At 50.9% G+C, this 15,886-nt stretch overlaps 1 protein-coding gene across 3 annotated transcripts in view; it reads right to left on the bottom strand.

The window, feature by feature from the left end:
* GLI2 (GLI family zinc finger 2) overlaps positions 1-15,631 on the bottom strand; it is a 257,207-nt gene extending 241,576 nt beyond the window's left edge. For 2 of the 3 annotated variants that reach the window (XM_001158280.7, XM_009443195.4), the window contains exon 1: positions 15,225-15,631. The gene's annotated coding sequence lies outside the window, so the exon portion shown is untranslated. The remainder of the gene's footprint in view (positions 1-15,224) is intronic. The other variant, XM_009443196.4, reaches the window with a different exon arrangement.
* Positions 15,632-15,886: the final 255 nt, after the last annotated feature.

The raw sequence follows: 15,886 nt of genomic DNA, 5'->3' as shown, positions 1-15,886 counted from the left end.
CAGAGTATTTATATATAAGCGTGTTTGGAGAATAATTACTCATGATAAAGAAAAATTGGCTTTTATGTCCAAAATAGAGTAATAATTTTGTCAGGGCTACGACAAATGCTTATCAAAAAGTATTAAGTAAAAAGTACGAGATGCAAAACTGTAAACCATACAATCTAAAATCTGTAAAGTTTGGGGGGAAGGGGAGAACGGTGGAAAGGATAAATATTCACAGGAAAAAAAGACTAGAATTAAACAGGCCCAAAAGATAAAACAGAAAAAAAAATCTAGAAGAACAAATGTTATTTTAATATTTGGGCCATCATGATCCCTAAGTTGGGGTAAAGATGGGAAAAGGCCAATTTTGGGCAAGGGATCCTTCCGGGGCCCTTTCCAGCTGTCCTGTCCTTCAGAATTCACATTGAGTAGCTGCAGGGGGCTGGCCCTGTGGGAGCCACACAGTCAGTACCCTCAGGAGGCCACGTGTACCTTTTCCAACCGGCAACAGTCTCCACAGCTGGAGCAGAGTTGGGGGCCACCATCCTGGCTTCCGGAGGGATCTGGCTGGAAGGCCCGCTTTGGAGAGGCCTCTGCAGAGCAAGGTAGAGGCAGGCGGTACCGGGGCATCCCCCTGGGGCCCAGTGCAGCCTCCAGCAGCATGAAGGTGGAAAGGTAAAATGCTGTACCAGGCACATCTTAGAAGTGCTCCCTGGTAAACATCGGACCCCTTTCCTGGCCACAGAAAAGAGCACAGAAGTATCCAAGTTCTGGGAAGGGCAGACTCTGCTCCCTGCCAGGATGTCTTTCGTTGTTAAGGCCCAGCAAGATGGGAACTATGGTGTAAACCAGCAGTGCGTGCTAAATGAGAATGAGGACTTTGCCTAACGAGAGCCCAAATGAGTCAGTAGAGTGGTAGCTGCCAAATATATCGTGCCCACACAGACTGCCTTTTTAATAATAACAACCAAGATTTATTGTGTGCTTACTATGCGCCAGGTAATTGTCTCATACTAACTCTTTTACCTCTAACCCTTTGAGATGGGTCTTAGAGTTATCCTCATTTTACAGATGAGAAAATGGCAGGCCAGAGCTGGATTTGCAGTCTATCTCCAGTGCCTGCTCTGAGCCCCTTGCTCCACAGAATCTTCCCTGATGCACCTGTCCCTTCCCAATGGCCATGCCACAGCTGGACAGTCCCCCTCGGGGGAGCACTGGCTCTGGGGCCAAACTGATGCCCTGCTGGCTTATGTGGAAGTGCAGCACCCAAACGTGCCCCCAAAAGGGGGTGGTGAGCTAGCCTGGGAAAGAGCTAGCCTCAGCCCTCCCTCAGAGAGCTGCGGACTCAGAAGGAACGAGTGGCCCTCCTCCTGGAGTGGGAGGGGCTGAGGCTCACGACAGGGACACGAGGGGCCACCCAGGCAGAGGATGTCTCTGCTGAGACAAAGCCTGCACCCTGCCCTCCCCTCAGAGGATGAGGCAGAGCCTCATGTCCCTGTGGATATCCTGGTGGATGAGAAACAGACCCCAGGGAGGAGAGGGAGCTGTGACGTTGATGTTCTATCTTTGGGACTTAGAGCAACTCCAATAAAACCACAAAGTCTCAGTGGCATCTGTAAAATGCTAGTGATAATACTGACTGCATCAGGCTGTCACCACTGCATGACACATGTCCTATACCTAGTGGTGGCGGCTGATGCGGCACTTGGTCTCCAAGGCCCCCCTCTTGAGATGATGCAACAGCATTTAAAGACATGTGCACTTCCCGAGGTACTACTAAGGTCAGGGGCTGCTGCCTTATTCAAGTACATCAGTGAGATGACTGTCAATGAGTCTAAAAACTCCAAATACAACCCTCTGTAATCACGAACAGAACAATTATGATCCCAGGCTCTGACTGTCATAGCTTACAGAGTCCTAGAAAAGATCTGTCCTGAGAAATGAACAAGTGGAGACCCAGAGAGGCACAATGGCCTGCCGCCTGAGGTCTCATGTTAACTCACAGGCAAAGCCAGCCTGGAACTCTGCTTATCTCACCAACTTTCCAATTCCTCATCCACCAAAACATCCTGCCTCCTACCTAAGATCTCTCCAAAGGGCATAAGAGTATTGTACAAAGAGATTATGTGTGGGGTCCAAATGAACTATACCACATGCTTAGATTTTTTTTTTTAAATACAGCTCTACTATATTAAAACTAATCACTAATTAATAATTGTGCTTGCTTTCTCAAACCAAGGAGGTCAATCTGGAGACTACCTGGTTAACTTATATTTTTTAAGAGAGATGTCAAAGAAAATGGGAAAATGCCATTTTCTTCCCTTGAAACATTTCCCAAAATTCATTTATAAACAAACACGTGTTAAGCACAAATAAACAGACAATGGCAAGGCAGTATTAATGAGTGTTATAAGCAAGGGAAATCCCAGAGACAAGTGAGAGCCTAGGGCTGTGGTAGGAAATACTTTACAGAGGACATGACCCTTGGCTTCATGGATGGGGAGGAAGGGTACACCAAAGACCAACAGCAAAGGCCTTTAAAATCCTTGCAGTCAATGAATGTATGATGGATGGATGGGTGGAAGGATGGATGGATGGATGGATGGGTAGATGGATGGATGAATGGGTGGATGGATAGTTGGATGATGATGGATTGAGGATGGATGGATGGATGGATGGATGGATGGATGGAGAATGCAAGATCACTATAATCTTAATCTCAGCCTATAATCTTGACTGGGGATCATAGTAGAGAGCATTCAGAGAACCACCACCCACCAGACAGAAAGATATAACTTTAGAAACTGAGCCCAAACCCAAGATGGGGAGAATGAGAAGGCAAAGCTGATGATCAATCTCATTGCTGCACATCAGGATCCCAAATGTTCCAGCCTCGGAAAGAACCTGGGCCTCTGCACATTTATGTCCCATGACCTGAAGCTAAACCATGGATAGGCAGAGGAGTCATCCGGGGGGACCACAAAGCCACCCCTTGGAGGCAACCCCACGCTGACTCTCCCACATACCAGAGGCTCCAGAAATGCCACACCCTGTCCAGCACTTGCCCTATGAGGTCCTCTGCCCAGACTGCCCTTCCTTCCCCAACCCCTCTGCTGGCAAAGTCCTCCTCCTGGAAGACCCAGTCTGGCCCTCTCTTGGAGGAAGCCTTCCAAACTGCTCAGGCAAACTGGTTAATTAAAAGAGCCACTGCTCAAGGCCTTCACTCTGGGGCTTTTCATTATACTGACAGGACTTTGCATTCTCTGACTAGTAGCTGCAAGCATAGCTCAACACAAAATTCATTGTGAAGTGGAAATTTGTCAGCCTGGAGCCAGGAAAACAGACCTATCCAGGGTCTTGGGGAAAAGAGTTTGGGGCAATTCCTGCTCCTGGCCAATATTCCTATGATGCCTTTCCAGATCATGCCTTTCCTAAAGTAGGCTCCGTCCTAGGCAAGGGGGATAAGGAGGAATACGCACATTTGAGAAACCTGCTGGGATTTCGGAGACTGCTGGCTCCGTAACCAAGTTAGCAAGGTGTGCCTACAGCCGTGAGCTTAATAAGTGCCGGGCACAAAACAGATGTTGCAGTAAGTACTGGCTGATTGACTGATGGATTACACAAGGAATTCCTCTTGATGGCACCTGCCACACTGTTTCAAATTCAAGGCACAGAAAAGGTTTAAGATTTCCAGCCTGGTGTGAGAACTAGGTTTGAATAAAGTACTGCTGCCTGCTTTGACAGCCCCACTGTCGGAGTCCCTGGGAAGCCCCAGTGGCTGAGTCCTGTTGTGTCAATAGGGGAGGGGTCCCCTATGATGTGCCCCCACTCAGGGTTTCTGGGGAGCAGCACTGCTGACATTTGGGCTGAAAATTCTTTGTCGTGGGCTGCCTTGTGGTTCTACCCACTAAATACCAATAGCATTCCCCTTGTTGTGACAACCAAAAATGTCTCCAGACAGGTCAAATGCCCCCTGGAGACACTGCCCAGTTGAGAAATCAGTGCTATAGCCCTTGTTTGAGGCAAACCAGCTGCTCCCAGGGCAGCCCTCAGGAGCCAACTCTGGGAGAGGGTCCTGGCTTGGGGGCCAGCAAACCTGCCTCTGCTCAGAGCTCTGCCCCTACTGCCCAGGTGAACATGGAGATTCGCCAGTGTCTCTGAGGCCCTGCTTACCCATCTGCAAATTGAGGCCCTATTTTGCAAGTGGCTTGTGTGTGTCTGAGCATGGAGAAGGCACAAAATAATTGTCTTACATTGATTTGTGCATAGCTGTTCTGAAAACCTCTAGCTAGCACCTCCCATCTCTTCCCCAAAGCTAGGTAACATACTGCTGGAACTCCATTAACGCCTAACAAGGGCCTGAAAAACAGCTGTCCAAATATTCTAGCTAAGTTATTCCACTTTTGGGAATCTATTTAAGGAAATAGAATTTCAGGTAAACATTCAGACACAAGGATGTCTATCCCAGTATTATCTATAATAACAAAAACTAGGAACAGTCTAAATGCCCAACGGTATAAGGATGATAAAATAAAATACGAGAGAGGCAGACAAAGGGATATTATGTAGCCAATAAAAATCACACTAATAAAATTATTAATAACATGAGAGATCTCCATGATATAATGTTAAATAAATAAGGAGTTACAAGACTGTATTAATGTAACCTCAATTTTGTAAGAAAGGATAGAGCAAAAAAAATTTTATATTAAAAAATAGAGACTAGCAGGAAATCTAACCAAATTTCCCTTTTCTGCTTCTCCTTATTTTACATTTTCAGTAAAAAGGCATGTCTTAGTTTTAAGATCTTGGGGGGCAAATAATGTTTTGCTGCTTTTTTTAGTATTTTTACATCAGGAGAAAGAGGTTTGCTTGAATCCAAGTGCTAAACCAGAGTCCAGACCTTGAATACAGAGACCAGAGCCCAGCAAAGAGATAGATCTTCAAACTTAAATAAAGGAAAACCCAAGAAAACAGAAGCAGAAGAAAGAGAGATAGGCATGGCTCTGGGCCACTGGGAAAACCAGAGGCACCCACAGGGGAGGAGGGTTGGCCGGGGAGCAGAGAGACCCAGGCCTCTCTTAGGCCTTCTACTTTCTGGCTGGGCAGGTGGCTGGGCAGCTTCTGCGGGGGTACAGCTCGAGGTGGACACAGGTGCTCCACAAGGCTGCCTTACTGATGCCCACGGCCAGGCACTGGTCTGGGAGCTTCGCTTCTCACTGCTACAATCACTGTAAGCATAAGAACAGGCCTTCCACCACCAGGGCAGGCTTGGGACCCAGAAGCCCAGCCAACCCAGGCTTCCAAAGGAGCTATCAGTCTTTTGTAAGCTGAGCCCTGCTCCAGCTTTTCCTGACCACCCATGCAAGGTGGCCCCTTGAAGACGGAGAGAGATGGCACTGAAGAAGCAACGCACTGGATCATGGGGCCTCCGCTGCTCTTGGTAAAACAGCTGGGCTGGGCACCAGGTCCTACGGGCCCAGGGGCTGAGGGTTGCACCTGCAGAAGGATGCGACACCCAGGTCTTGCACACCAGAGACCCAGAGGAGATGGAAATGGCACCAGCCCACATCCCACCTCCCTTCTCACGGGGCCCCCAGTGCCAGCAAGAGCCTGCAATCTACTGTACATATCTGCCTGCGCAGAAGAACTGCAAAAATGTGGACAGAAGGAATCCTGAGCCTCTTCAGACCAGCAAATCCCACCACATGGCCACCAGGTGAACCAGCTGCAGGGTGGATGAGGACCCACCCACATCACAATTTCAAATGTTTCCAATGTGTTCTTCCATGCACTCTTGAAGTCCTGGCCCAGGTGCACTTGTAACATTAGCATCAAGCAAATGAAGTCTGCAGTGCATAACTGTATGAATCAAAGCCCCAGAAGCCACCCCACATGGTCACAGCTGCGGGTGTGGAAGAGCCCAGGTCTCCAAGGCCTGCAGGACAGTAGTGAAAGGAAAAGTCTGTTCCTAGGCCCCTAATCTTGAGTGAGGGCTCTGCTCACCCTCAGGGCAGGCTCCTTCCAGCTCCCAGGCCTGACGCCACCACACAGCATCCTCTTCTGCAACTTCACCCCTATTGGACAATCTGTCTCCTTCCTACTTTTCTTAGGGACCATAAAGGTGTCCACAAGGTAGGCCCTTCAACCAAACCTAAGTGTGGGTCAAACTTCCAAAAGACCTACTCAAACTGTCCAATGCCAAATTGGTCCCACTTCAGCCACAAAGCATCCTGATGGCGCTGCAGTTCCTTACATGGAAAAAGAAAGGAGGCATCCCAGGGACACTTGGGACAGAACCTACAGCACATAAACCAACATGTTAACTTAATATACTCTCTTGTTTCTCTTGGGGGCCAGTAAAAGCAAGTAACCACCAGAGCCACCTTATAGTCTCAGCTACTGTCCTGTGAAAGAGAGACCCTGCTCTAGAGCCTACTTCTAAGAGCTGTTTTGGAGCAGAAGCACCTCTGTTTTCAGCTAGTTTCCTTGCTGCAACAGCTGTCCAGGCAGCTGCAAGTGCTGCAATTGGCTGAAAATCCATTCCTGGACTGTCCCAGATCTGAGGGACATCATAGTAAAAAGACATTATTCCTCATCACCCCACCCTAAAAATCCTGGATAAAATGCAGACTCCTGGACCCACTCTGCAGGAATTCTCATTCAATGGGTTCTCCCTGGGGAACCTAAGATTCTGCAATATTTAACAAGCTTCCCACCTGAATCCCATCCAGGAGGCCCATGAACCCCACCTAGAGACCTTTGCAGACTTATTCTCAGATGTGCCTCTTAATTTCTTGTTCTTGGGTACAAGCACATTTTAGGAGAAGAAAAAAATCTAATTCTAAAGGAATCTGGTAGTTAAAGTTTTAGCCATATAAATGTCTATCAGCATAAATATACATGTCGCACATCCCTCATTCACACTGAACAGCAGGAAGGGTAATCTAACATACTATACTGTGTATGTAAATTACTATATTATGTACCACATCTTCGGTAGATGAATGTACCTGAATTACATTCAAACTGTACAATCCTGTTCCAACTATTGATTCACATACCTGAAAAGTATGGAAGTAACTGAGTAGCTACTGAGTCCAATTTTTCTTTCAGTACATAAACAAGGCAACATATGCATTCTCTCAAGCCCAAGAGCACCAGACATGTCCCCTCACCTTGATCTCCACAGACAGCGAGGGCCAGCCCTAAATATACTGTCACTGCCTGGACACACACAATGTATCATGACAGCACAACCCACAGCTGTCTGCAGAAACGTCTGAGTGATGTGCCTTCAACCTGTCATCAGACTGCAACAACCTCAATTTTTTGAGAAGTGAAGTCAAAACTCCACCCTTATCATCTTCAGAGATCCAAGACAAATTTATGTGTCAGCCCTTCCTTCACTGATCTTCAGCCTCGAGGAAAGTCTGAAAAGACCATCACAGGCTTCCGCTCTCTACCAATGTCCCCAAGGCCACTCCCATTTACACTGACCCTGTGACCACATCCCAGAGGTACCTGAGCACAGCGGCTGGCTAAGAAGAGTGGCCAGCAAGGAGAGGCAGGACATATTCCTTGACAGGCACCCAACTCTCCCCAGGGGGTACCCAAGACCTTCCCTTTCTCCAGACTCTGATCTTCCCACCCTACCCGCTGTCTTGACTCTTAGAGACGGCTGTCCAGTGGGCAGGGTGTGCTAGCTCAGAGGGTTTTGAAGCTGGGAGGACCTGAGAGATGACATCTACCAAGCCCCGCCCCCTTCCCAGAGATAGGCGAAGCAACTTGCACAGGGTCACCCAGCTATTGAGTGACTGGGTCTCCCAGTCCCTGGGGATAACTCCAAGGGGTTCGGGCTAATTATCTTTATAGTGCAGCCATCCATCACTCTTGTGCTCTTCCTTAGCTTCTTCCAGAGGAAAACAGCCGGGAAGGATGGTATATATAAGAAAGTCTTCCTAACAGTTATCTGGGTAGTCCTCTGGCCCAACTTTCTACACCAGGGTCACCTTCATAGGCCGGTATTTAATGACTGGCTCTTAAAATGATTTCTTTTTTTCTTTTTATTTTTTTGTAGAGACAGGGTATCGCTATGCTGCCCAGGCTGGCCTCGAACTCCTGAACTCCAGCAATCCTCCCACCTCAGCCTCCCAAAATCCTGGAATTACAGTGTTAAGATGGTCTTAACTAGCAAAGGACAAAGGACAAAGAAGCAGGAAGGGGAGGGGGGAGGCGGCACATCAGAGCCCTTTACCCTTCTCTACCTGGCAGTTACAGTTATTCTTCAAGACAAATTCAAATGGGAAGCCTTCCTTGGTCCCCAAAGCAGAGAGAGTTCAGTCCCACTGGATATGGTACATTGATGGTCACGATGGAATTATGTAAATGCATTTGTGTCCTCGCCCAGACAAAACTTGGTAAGTCTTCTTTCCCCTGCTCCTTAGGCCACTTGGTATGGTGAGCTGCAGATTCCCAGAGAATCAACAAATTAAGAGCTATTTTCTGGTCATCAAGGGTTGCTGCACTGCAAATATTTGCATACTAATCTCCCCATCTGAGGTTTAAAAATATGGACTTGCTTTTTTTAACTCCAACATAATGAATGAGTTTAAATATTAGAAGTTGAAATTATTAAGTAAATCATTTCACCTGCACAGCTTCTATTTGCATAACATTAATTCATGATGGCAGCTAAAACAAATTCATCACATTCTATATATTAGAAGCTGATTTATGTAGGAATTGAAAAGAAATCATGAGCTCAAAATTACGTTGACATGATGTACGTGCTCAATGGAGAAAGATTTTTCTCTTTCCCTCTTTCCTTTTTTTTTTTTTTTTTTTTAAGTCATCCTAACAACTGAATTATGGTGAGATGGAAAAGGATTTGAGGAGAGAAAGGACTGGCACCTCGGAAAATGAATAATGCTACGGCCTCACGTGTGTGGCGGGCTCTAGGCGTGCGTACACACACACTCCAGTTATTAATGTCAAGTATGCCAAAGATACGCTGGAAAATCATTACCATTCATCGCCACTAACCGCCATTAAATTTCAATCAATTCAACTTAGCACAAGTGTACTTGAGCGGCCCTTACAGTTCCTTATAAATGTGGCTCAAAAGTCTGGCTGACTTACTGCATTGTCCAGCACACAAAGAAGCATTGCTAAGCGTCTGCTGAAGGGGCTATCTTGGACCCAGGGATGCTCTTTTAACATCAGGCATTCAAAGATCTATTTTCTGAGCGCTAAGAGGTTTCGAATCCCTTCAGGTCAAGACGAATGGAAGAGAGGACCACCCTTCCTTTCCTGTCGCCGGGAGTGGACAAGGGCAGAAGGCGGCCTTAGTGATTACTGTCTGCAGATGCCTTACAGAAAAAGTTTCAGACGCCACCAAAAGTTTGGTCACGGGGCCTCTCTCTTCCCGGCTCCCGTGGAGTGCTCTCATTCACTTCGCCAGCTGTAAAGGCAACTGGAAGCCCCTCCTGGGGAAGCGGGCAAGAGGGCAGGCCAATGGGAAACGGGGTCGAGGAAGACCCGGGGCGCCCCTCGGAACCCGCGCCCTTCCCGGGTGGGAGCCGCTCGCGCGCTCCGGGCGCGGCTGTGGGGACCTGGCCCGTTGGCTTTCTTCCCGACTCGCCACGAGCAGAGTCCGGCCTCCCGCCACTCGCCGGCGGCGGCCGGTGTGCGGCTGCGACAATGTGGCCATTGTTTGGGAGCTGCAAACCAGGCCGGCGCGCAGGTGGGAGGGCCGCAGCCGCGGGCCCGGGGCGCTCGGGGCACGGAATGTCCCCAGGCCGCGGCACGGTCGGCGCCGCTCGGACACGCGGCCTCGCCAGCCAGCGCTCCGCGTGGCGGAAAAGCCGGCGCGGAGGGAGGGGAAGGTCCAGACGGCGGGGGCGGGGAGGGGGCGGAGGGAACGGGAGGGAAAGATGGGAAAAGATGAGAAAAGACAGAAAAGAGAGGGAGAGAGAAGGCGGAGGAAACGGAGGAGGGGGAAACGGAGGGAAAGAGAAGAAAGGAGAAGGGGAGAGAGAACGCAGAGGGAGAGAAAGGAGAGACCCAGAGAGAAGAGGGGGTGGGGGCAGGACAGAAGAGAGAGAAAGGGGAAGGAGAAAGAAAAAGACAGAAAGAAAGGACGGATAGCTGAAGGGAGAGGAAGAGAGCCAAAGGAGGGGGACAGGCGGACATGTGTACAATAGAGGTGCACCACAAGCTGCCCAGGAAACCTCTGGGAAGAGCAAGAGTTCACCCCGTTTCCTAGAGGGAATGGCTCCAAACCCAGCCGAGTCAGCAAAGCGTAATCACATCAGGGGCTTTGCTTAATTACAGGTTTGAGCTGGGTCTGGAGGAAGGGAGATACTTAACTGTGTCCCAGGGAAGGCCCAGCACTCAAATGGTTTGTAAGTCTGGGAAATACAAACAACACCCCCCGCCCCACCTCCCCCAAGCCCACTGAGCCAGGACCCAGGAGGACATGGCGGGTAAGGGCTGCGGCGTGGTTGCATACAGGCTCAACCGGCACAGCCATCGCGGACAAGCTTTCAGAGTTCACTTGGGACAGGAGTGCAGGGCTGCGCCCGTGCTGCTCAGCCTGGAGGCCACAGGCCTGTGGAGTCCCCGCCTCAGCCTGCAGCCGGGCCACCCTCCCTCCTCCCTCTAGCTGCCTGCAGGAGGCCTGGGGCCCTCGGCTGCCCAAAGAGGGAATCAATCCCAATCCCGTGCTAATGAATAAAAAGTCCCCTTTATTTCACTGCTGTTTTTGGTTCATTAAATTTTCCACAGATTTGTAGAGAAGAAAACATAATCAATAAACCTTGACAAAAGTGAACGTGTGAAAAAGGCCAGAGAATGGAAAAGCGAGATAAAAGTGATATCCGATCACAGATTTCAGAGGCAGATGACGAGCTCGGGGCTGCAGAAGAATCTCAATGGACCATCACCCTTTTGCGGCTTTCCTTCCCTTTGCTGAACTCTTCATTCAAGACAATGGCAAACGCACTAAAACTTTTTTTCTTATGCTAATAGCTGAAACCCGGCACTCACAGTTAAAACACACTTCCCAGCAACCTGTTTTTTTTTTTTAAACAACACACATGTGCAAGCACACACACAAAACATTATTCAATTTAAACCCAAATCCCCAAAACAGTTTAATAAGTACTCTTTGGTCACATCTTAAATGAGTTACTTTCCCCCATGTGTATGTTTTTTAAGAAACCAGAAACAACACAAACAGGATTATTGAGAATTACTGTGCTGATGAAAGAATTGGGGGAAAATAAGATATTAAATGCACAGAAAGTATACCGTTATCATCTGTGCTTTTTCCCAGGTTTTAAATACAGTTTTGTGGGTTAAGGATGCTTTTGTCAACCTCTAAACCTAAAAATAATAATCAATGATTTTTTTTTTAATTCTTGATATTCCACAGCAAACCCTCAAATTAATTTCAGAGAAAATGATTAATGTTGAATCCGGTGTTGTGTGTTTATTTGAAAACCAGAAAAGTGTTGAAGGTGCCACTCTTTTTCAAAGGACACTCTCAAACATCAATGTCGGATGACCCTTTCTCAAATCTGTTAAACAAGCCTGATGAAACAATTAGAGAGCAGTTTTTCCTCCCCGATTTCTTTAGAAGTGCAGGAGCAATTTCAGGAGCAACTGAAATCACTGTACATTCTGGTTGTTGGTACAATCACCTATTCTGCCTCTGAATTTTCTGGAATCTGAGAACACTGTTTCTCTCTTTGGCATTCTTCACGTGTTTCACTTGTCCATGCCTCTGACACTTAGTGAAAAGAAGAAAGGGGGGAAGTGCTCCCCCGGGTTCCTTTTCAAAGGGCCCTGGCCCAGCGGGAACAGCTGCAGCTGTCCACAGCGAGGTCCACCTGGCCTGGCTGCCCCTTGTCCACTAGGAAACAGGCTCTGGCCCAGGTAGAACCCCTTTCTCCTCCCCACAGCCTCCAAGAAGCAAGGCTGGTTTGCTCCACCTCCCTGCCGCAAGCGCCATGCAGATGAAAGGAAGCTGGGCTAAACACACTTTCCCCAGGAAAAGGCCAGCTGCCCTACCCAAAGAGTACACAAGGATGTAGGACTCTGATTCTAGGCTTTAACAAGCCAGCTGGGTGTGAGGGGGTCACACAAGCTTTCAAAGTGCACATGACAACCTCCTACTCCCATTTAAAGGAAACTGCTGGCATCTGTGGAGTGAAGTTTTCCCCTGGAGTACCCCCGGGGCAGGGGTGGGGGACAATGGAAGAAGGGTGTTTATTAGGCAAATATCCAATTTTGTCTGCCTGCCTGCTGAATCCCTGGTTTGCTAATCCAGCCCCAGGGGCTGCACTGTGTACAGGGCACTTGTGGGAGTACAAAAAGCGTGAAGTATTTGTGTATTTTTCAGTCTGCAGTGCAAACAAGCCAGCTACAGTACACAGCCCCCAAGACCCCCGCAGCCAGGCAATGAGCCACTGACCAGAAGCCCTGCGGCCCCCTTTTCTGACCAAGCAACTCAAAGGATTGACTCTGCATTCGGTGCTCTCTCCGCCAGTGGACCAAAGCATCCCTGGGAGAGTGAAGTGGCACTCCACTCCAAGGCTGCCTGGCCACAAGGGCCTCGCTAACTCCACACAAGCTTCAAGGAAGCCACGAGTCAAGAGTTCCCTTCAAGGCCGGAGCAGAATGAGTTTGGGAGCAGCCCGGAAGTCTCTGCTGAAGGAATCTGAACCCACTGCAAATTCAGTCAAATCGATTCCCACAGAGGATAAAACCATCTCTAGCAGTCTTACCTTGTTCCTCGGTGGCTTGGGAGGCTCTTTCTACTATCATTCTAATTCTTTCTACCTATAATTCTAATTCTCTCCAAGAGGCTTTGCAAATAGACTGTTCTGACCACAGTCTCTCACTCAGATGGTAGCCCAACTGAAGGCTGGTTCAACTGAGGGATACCTCCTGGGCAGCTGGGCTCTTTCAAATGCAGGATCTTCCCTGTGTTAGCTTAAATCCCCTAAAATCACGAAACAATTTCATGAAACTGGCATATTTCTCGAAGCAGAGGAGAAAATAAAACCACCCTAAATCTTACCAAATATAATTAACTTTAAAACTCATCAGACAAGCGACAACTTTCCATATGGCTGGGCTTGAGTGGAATTCGAATCCCAGGGAAAAACATCTCCACAATTTCCTGAAACCCTCAAGAGAGAAGCAGCAAGTCTAGGAAAACAAAAGCAAGAACGATGAAGAAAGAGGCACAAGAAGCATAGTCAAAAAGAAGAGAAGGCCCCTGATGGATCTGGATTCCACATTCTAGAATGACTGCCCCAGGACAGACCAGAAGCTGGGAAAAGCCTAAATAAAGAGCCTCCAAACTCAAAGCAGCCAGGCATAGCCAGGTTGCCCCCCGTCCCTGCGGAGTCAGGCCCAGGTAGCCACACCGTGAGCTTCCCCCTAAACGAGCAACTGCAAAGCCGTTCCCAGGCCCCAGGGAGGGCCTGCCCCCAGACACAGGGAAACCCAGCCAAGGGAACTCCCAGCAAGGTAAGGAAATGGGCGGAGAGAAAGCTGGCAGGTGAGGTGGCTGGAACAAACTGGTCTCATCAGGGAGGCCTGTGACAAACCCGCCTATTCCTCCGCTTTCCCCGCTGTATATTTTGGGTTTCACAGTTTATTTACTTTACTTTTTGGCACCGAGCCCCCTGAGCATGCCAATACAATATTTGTTTAAACACTATTTTATGCCGCTTGCGAGGGAAACGTTTACTTTCAAATTCTCCTACATCCCCCAGAGCCTCGTCTGCAAACAGCCTATGAGCGTTTTACAACTGCTCCCTTTATCTGAAGCTGTCGGGATTAAACCTTCACACGCCCGGCAAGGGCGGCGGAGAGGGGGCCCGGGACACCGCTGCGGCCACCGAGCTGCAAAGCCCGTGCCAGAGGTCGCGCACCGAGCGGGATGCCCGGGCTGGGGGACAGAGGGACGCCTACAAGACTCCCAGGGCGCGGGACCAGACAGTAGGGACAGGTCTACTTTTCCAGCTGGGATCAACTCTAGGAGCCACAGAACAATTACACAAAAGAGAAGGTAGTGGAAAGAGGCACCCTCGGGGGGGCTCGAGGTCCCCGAGAGCCTCAGCGACCGATCACCCAGGGTGAGGCGCACGGGCTCCATCCCCAGCTCCCCGCGCGGTAAAAGTCGGGTTTCCTAGGAAATGACAGCAGTTACCGCCGGGCTGAAAAGGCGCCGAGCTGGATGGACTCCCAGCTCTCCAGCGCGGCGGGCGCGCTCACACTCACACACGCAAGCACACGCTCCCTCCCAGCTCCCCGCCCCCGTCCCGTCCGGGGAAAAGACTCCCCTCTCTAAACCCTTAATAGGATTGGCGCCCAACTCTCTCCGCGCCTCTCCCCATCCATCACATACAGATCAAGTTGCAGTAGTGGATTTTTCAAATTCCTCAGCAAATATACTTGTTGAGAGATTGTCGGGGGTGGGGGGAGACGATGAGTAGGGGGGCAGGGATGAAAGTGAGGTGGAAGGGGGAACCGGAGGACCCGGCAAAGGATTACGTGCGGATCCCTTTGGGAAGTCAAGCGGATCTCAGGGCCGAGGGCAGGAGAGGAGGAGAAGAGAGGCAAAGAGGGGGGGCCGAGGAGGAGAGCCCAGCAGAGGGGGAGGGGGCGGCCGGGCCGGGCGAGGGGGAGGAAGGATTGAGGAAGGAAGAAAGAAAGGCAGGGCTCCGGGAGCGCAGCGCGGAGAAGTGGAGTTCGAAGTTCTCAAGTGGCTGGCTGCAGCCCCTCCGCGCTCAGTACGCCCGCAGACACGCTCCCATGCCCACCTACGGCAGCTTCGGAGCATCCCAGCCTCCGATCCCACCCTCCACCCCCTGAAAAAACAGACCCCCGCCGGCGCGCGGAGGCCGGCTCGCTGTGCACCCCGAGAAGAGTGGTGCTCTCCCCCAGGTAGGGAGAGGGTGCAACATCGACCTCGGGCCACGAGCTCCAAGCCCCAGGACTCTCCTTACGTCCCCGCCCTGCTCGTCCAGAGCCCCAGGCGGGGTCGCGCCTACTAGCCTCTAGTCCCCCGAAGCCCAGTGCCCCGATCCCAAGGCCTAGGCGCCGGTACCCGGCCGAGGGACCCCCCGAGACGGCGCAGCATCCCAGTCGGCCCGCGCTTGGCCGAGGTGGGAGGCGCTTCGCCACGAAAAGCAAGCAAAAGAAGGCCAATGCAACTTTACCGAGGGAGACAAAAGTTTGCCTCTAGCACGCAGGTGGCCTCTCGGGCGCCGGGCGGTGGCTGTGGGCCCCCATCCCACCTTGGCTGGCGCGGCGACCCTCGGCTGGCTGCCTTGTGCCGGGGCTCCAGCCAGCCGGGGCGGGGCGGGCCAGGCAAGAGAGGGGACCGAGAGGCGGGCGGGCGCCGCGCAGCCCCTACCGCCGGCGAGCAGGCGGCTCCCGGAGGCTGCGGCGCGCCGCGCGGCCCAAGCTCTTTCCTGCGGCTCCTGGCCTTCCTCCGCGTTCGCAGTCGCAGCCGCCGCCGCCGCCCGCTCCTCCTCGAAGTCTCATTGATGGGAGTTTGAAAAAAAGTCCGCGGAGCCGTGCTGCCTCGGCTGGCAAGCGCCGGCACTCCTGCAATCCATCAGCGCCGCCGGACTGCGCAGCGCCCCCGCGCGCACGGTGCGGGCACACCCGGGCCCCACGAACCCGCCAGCCAGCCCGCCCGCTCCCTGCCGGGGGACGCAGGGGGACCCGAACGCCGCCGGGGCGGGGGGAGGGGAAAGGGGGAGCACAGGGACTCTCCCCACCCAGCACCAAGGAAAGAAAACGCACCTACAAGGAAAGTTCGAGAAAGGAACCAAAGGACGCGCCAATCTCCGACACTTTTTTTAGACGACTAGGT

The sequence above is a fragment of the Pan troglodytes genome, chromosome 13, assembly GCF_028858775.2.
Source record: "Pan troglodytes isolate AG18354 chromosome 13, NHGRI_mPanTro3-v2.0_pri, whole genome shotgun sequence".
NCBI classification, from domain to species: domain Eukaryota; kingdom Metazoa; phylum Chordata; class Mammalia; order Primates; family Hominidae; genus Pan; species Pan troglodytes.
This window is presented reverse-complemented; position numbering and strand designations above follow the sequence as displayed.